Here is a 6,000-nt window from a genome sequence, read left to right on the forward strand (position 1 = left end):
TCTCCCGAAGAATCTGCAATACTATCTCTAGGTTTTCGGCATGCTCTTCTTGGGTTCTCAAATAGATGAGGATATCATCAATGAAAACGATCACAAATTTGTCGAAAAATGCCGAGAATACCCGATTCATCAGGTCCATAAATAGAGCAGGAGCATTCGTCACTCCGAAGGGCATAACTACGAACTCATAGTGTCCGTATCTTGTTCGGAAAGCCGTCTTCGGTATATCATCCTGTTTCACTTTTACTTGATGATAGCCAGACGTCAGGTCAATCTTAGAGAAGACAGTGGCACCTTTTAACTGGTTGAATAGGTCGTCATTCCGTGGTAGAGGGTACTGGTTCTTGATCGTCACTTTATTTAGCGCTCGGTAGTCTATGCACATTCGCATAGACCCATCTTTCTTCTTCACAAATAGTACTGGAGCTCTCCATGGAGAGTGACTAGGGCGGATGAGTCCCTTGTCGAGTAACTCCCATAGCTATTCCTGGAGTTCCTTCAATTCAGCCAGCGCCATACGGTAAGGTGCCTTAGAGATCGATTTAGTACTAGGAATCAATTCGATCTCAAATTCAACTTCTCTATCGAGGGCTAACCCTGGTAGTTCATTGGGGAATACCTCTGGGTAGTTGCACACAACTCTAACATCTTCCCGCTTCTGGTCCTTTGCTTGACTAATATCGACTACATGTGTTAGAAATCCAGTGCATCCACAGTCTAACATCTTTTGTGCCCTTAAGGTTGATAAGAATTTCTTAGTTTCTTTCCTTGACTCTCCACTGAATTCAAACATTGTTTCTGCTTTAGGCTGAAAGATCACTTTTCTTTTACGGCACTCGATCGAAGCACCGTACTTACTCAAGAAATCCTTGCCCAATATAACGTCATAATCCTGCATGTCGAGCACTATCAGATTACAATAGAGCTCTCTGTCTGCGATTCTGATAGGTGCGGCTCGCAACACATGAGTAGATGACATCACTTCTCCAGAGGACAGGGTCGTTAAGAACTTGCAATCTAAAGCTTGCGGTGGCATGTCTATCTTCCTTGTGAAAGGTGTAGAGACGAACGAGTGCATTGCCCCAGTATCAAATAATACAGTAGCATGCTGACTGAAAATAAATATCTGACCTATGACAACTGTAGAAGCATTCGCCAGGTCCTCCTTGGTGAGGAAGAAAATTTGAGCATTTGTCGTAACTGGCAGGGCTTCCAATCTCCCTTGGATTATTTGAGTACCTTCTATCGCAGCTTGCATCTGATGTAGCTGTGAGGGAGCACCCCTGTTTTGAACATACTGCTGAGGAGGTGTCTGAACCTGGGTAGAGCAGTCTCTGGCTCTATGCCCTTCCAGTCCACAATTGTAGCACCTATTTGTGCCCATATGGCATACTCCAGGATGCTTCTTTCCACATATGGTACACTGAGGGTACATATGTTGCTTGTTCGCTGGATCATCCTTAGTGTCGTTCCATTGCTTCCTCTTGCCACTGTGGTTTCCTTTCCAGCTGGCTCTGGTGTTTTGAGATTTCTGTCCTCCCGACTGGGCTTGACTCTTGCCCTCGTTCAGCGCCTTCAAGTAGTGTTCGGTGATCAGGGCACTGCTGATTAGCTCTTCTACGGTCTGCGGTCTATTAACTCCGCCAGCCACATTCAGAGCTATCTCGGGTCTGAGCATCTTCAGCATGAGTCTGACCCTTTCTCTTTCTGCACTGACCAGCTCTGGGCATAGGCGCTCTAGTCGGTTGAATCTTTTCATAGCTTCATTAACTGATAGGTCACCTTGCCGGAACTCGGTGAACTCGTCGTAGTGCTTGTTTGTCACACACATGTGGAAGAATTCTTCGAAAAATTTGGTTTCGAAGTCCGTCCATCTCATTTTATTCACTTGTCTCTTTGCTTTAACTCTGTCCCACCACATTCTCGCATCTCCCGTAAGGACGAACGATGCACACTTGACTTTCTCATGTTCAGGCCAGTCCAATATCTCTACTATACTCTCTACAGTCTTGAACCAGGCTTGAGCGTCCCATGGTTCACAAGTACCAGAAAAGGCTTCCGGCTTCAGCCTCTGCCACTGAATTAGGTACGCCTCCTGTCGAACCACTGGGGCAGGGCCCACGGGTGGTATTGGTGCAGGTGGTACTGGTACAACCGTAGATATGACTGGCATCGCATTCTGATTCACTGGTAGGGTAGCAGGGTTCCCCTGCAAATTCATTAGAGCATTAATCACCTGCTGCTGTTCTGTAACCTGACGCTGGAGCTCGGTAACTACATGCATCAGATCAGGTGGGGGTACTGTCTCATCAGCTCTGGTATTGCGTCTTCTAGCCATTCTTATCTTCATCAACGACAATAAGGCTAGCATTAGATTACCATTCTAACCTATATTCATGCATACTTAGACTAAAGCATTCCTTATCATAATTAAAAGAATAGAGTAGGCATGCATACTTAGATTAAAGCATTCCTTATCATACATAAAAGAAATAGAGTAGGCATAGAAATTCTTACTTGGAGTGACAGGATGGAGGCTTGATGTGTGGGTAGTGGAAAGGCAGACCTGCTCTGATACCAAATTGTAACGCTCGCCCTTCCATTGCTTATGAAGGACGGGGTTACTTGAAACATACATACATGCATATATGGCAGCGGAAGTAAATAAATAAAAACTAAAAATCATGTTATCATAGAAGCATGTCCATTATCATAAAGCATATATCAAGAACATGTCATGTGAACAATATAATCATGTATCATATTAACATGTGAACATGCTAGCATTCATAACTTGAATTAACATCTACTACTTGCTACGTGATACATGATATTTTACTTAACTAGAGCATAAAGCATACTTAACATGGAACATGAAAACAAAAGTTCATAATGAGTATAAACCATCAAGTATCATCCATCAAAAGCATTATGTAGCAAAATAGGATCACATGTAAAGCTTTAAAACATATAAGCATAAAGCAGATCTATTCCACCATGCCACTGCCACACAAATCTTTGCCCTTCCTGCTGCTCCCTTTTAGTTTAACCATTCTTTTCCCTTTTCTGCAGTACAAGGGAAATTAAACTATAAGCACATAGGCTTAGTAAGATCCTTTCCTACTCACAAAAACATAAATCATGCATTTAAACATAAAGTAGTGACATGTTCATTTAACCAACATCTAGATATAAAATTTGCATGCTAGCATAAAGTAGTGTCATACTCATTTAAGCAAATCATAACATAGCATGTGAGAGCATAAACATAAAGTAATAGCATGATCATCTAGGCATCATAGACACATTTTCAAAAAAAATCTTACTAAAGCATAAAGAAAACTATTTAGCATGACATAAGTATATGCAAGATGTCCTTTTGAAAACATGTATCATGAAATGAGTATATGCAAGATGTCCTTTTGAAAACATATATCATATAAGTACTTAAACATAATCTCAACATGAGGGCCCGGCTTTGTACCACATACATGAATTTGCGTGCATCATAAATAGATCCAAGGTAGCTAATCTCGAACCTATTAGGAACTAGGCCCGTTTCCTTGACCATCGACCTAGGGGCACTTAAGAGCCCATCCCTTACTAGGCCCGTATCTTTGACCATTGACCTAGGGGAAACTTAGGAGCCCATCCCCGGTACAAGTCATACAAAAGTAAAATAGCATATCATGTTTCTTATCATATCATGGCATATCATATTTCTTGTCATATCATGGCATATCATGTTCTTGTCATATCATGAAAAGTGCTCTTAATCCCAACTTAAGGGAAGCATCTCTTAGGCTTTTCATCATACATAAGACTTGCATAAGCATAACATGATGACATAAAGTGCACATAATAGATAGCATATCACAGAGAAAACATAAGATGATGGCATAAGTGCACATAACATATAGCATATCATAGAGAAAGCATAACATGATGGCATAAGTGCACATAACATATAGCATATCATAGAGAAAGCATAACATGATGGCATAAGTGTACATAACATATAACATGGTGAAATAAAATCCATATCACATCATAAAGAGTCATTATCATGCATGGTTGGGTTTTGAACTTCCTACAAACCCTAAATCATAACTTGCCCGAAACATATAAGCATGAGTCATAGATTTTCAAGCAACATAAAAACATGGGATCAATAACCTAAGTTCTCACAATACTTAACATAACATGTGAGACCTTTAATAACCCTAGGTAGCTCCTTAACCTCATTTTTCTTGTCTTGGCCGAAACTTGTGAGCATGAATCTTAGGTTTTCAAGCAACATAAAAACATGGGATCAATAACCTAAGTTCTCATAATACTTAACATAACATGTGAGACCTTTAATAACCAAAGGTAGCTCCTTAACCTCATTTTTCTTGTCTTGGCCGAAACTTGTGAGCATGAATCTTAGGTTTTCAAGCAACATAAAAACATGGGATAAATAGCCTAAGTTCTCATAATACTTAACATAACATGTGAGACCTTTAAAAACCCTAGGTAGCTTCTTAACCTAAATCCCTTGTCTTTGCCGAAACATGTAAGCATGATTTTAGTTTTCTTTTAACAACTTAAAGCATGAAACTTTTACACCATACATAGTATAGCAAGTGAGACTCTTAGTAGGCATAAATGAGGTTCTAACCCTAATGTTCAAATCTTGGCCAAAACCTCTAGAAGCATGATTCTAAATTTTAATGCAGCATAAGGCATGGAACTTAAACTAGCAATATATAGAACATCATACATCATGAGGAAGCATAAGCAAACATAATTTAGGTCTAAAAACTTTCTCTAAACCTTTTCATTCCTTTTGGCTGAAGCCTAAAGGTAAGACTCTAGGTTTTTAATGCAACATAAGGCATGGAAACTTAAACTAACATTATATAGAAAGTCATACATCATGAGGAAGCATAAGCAAGCATAGTATAGGTCTAACAACTTCCTCTAAGGCCTTTATTTCTTCTTGGCCGAAACCCTAAAAGCATAGTTCCAAGTTTTTCCTTTTTTTTTTCAACATGAAGCATGAAAGCTCTTAGTAACCATAGATAACCTCTTAACTTTATCTTGGCCGAAACTTTACAAGGTAAGACCCTAGGTTTTTCAAGCAACCTTTAATCATAAAGCATACAAAAGCTACTTGTACTGCAGGTGAGGGAATACTTACATCCTTTTGCTAAGGTAAAGTACCCTTGCTTGAGAAGTGTTCCTAGGAAGAAGACCCCTTAGCTTGGTTTCGGCAATGAAGAAGATGGGCTTGGGATTTCAGTGGGAGAAGGAAGGAGGAGGAAGAAAGAAGAAAAAAAATGAAGTTTTCCTTTCATTTCTCTTATTTATACTAAATGAAGGAAGAAGGCAAAACCATCTTCTCATTGGGAAGGAAGAAGGAAACTCAAACTTTTCATTCTAAGTGAAGGGGGCCTTCACTTTCACCACCCTGAACTACAATCTCCCTTCTCTTCATAACAGCACACCCCTGCTGGGGCTACTGGATATCACATACAACCACCTACCAAGAGGTTCAAGGTTTAAACCTTGGTCATGCCTCTTTTTTGGTTCTTTTTCCTCTTTATTTATTTTTTAAAAAAAGTCTACATAAAGCCCATTTTAATCATGCAATATTTTATATAAAATTTCTAGGGATCCTATGGGTGTTACAATCCCCCATACCTCTTAAAAATTCATCCTCGAACTTAGAATAACTCCGGGTACTTTTGTTTCCTATCGTAAATCATAACTTACCTTACTAAGGTTGGGATATTGCCGATAGCGACCTCAAGGTGATATGGCATGGGACTTCCTACTGAGTGCGTCGGCCACTTTGTTTGCTTTTCCCGGATGATAAAATATCTCACAATCATAGTCCTTGACTAGCTCGAGCCATCTGCGTTATCTTATATTTAGGTCCTTCTGTGTGAAGAAATATTTCAGACTCTGGTGATCTGTATAAATCCTACACTGAGCTCCATATAGATAATGCCTCCA

Source organism: Zingiber officinale, chromosome 8B, assembly GCF_018446385.1.
Source record: "Zingiber officinale cultivar Zhangliang chromosome 8B, Zo_v1.1, whole genome shotgun sequence".
NCBI lineage: Eukaryota > Viridiplantae > Streptophyta > Magnoliopsida > Zingiberales > Zingiberaceae > Zingiber > Zingiber officinale.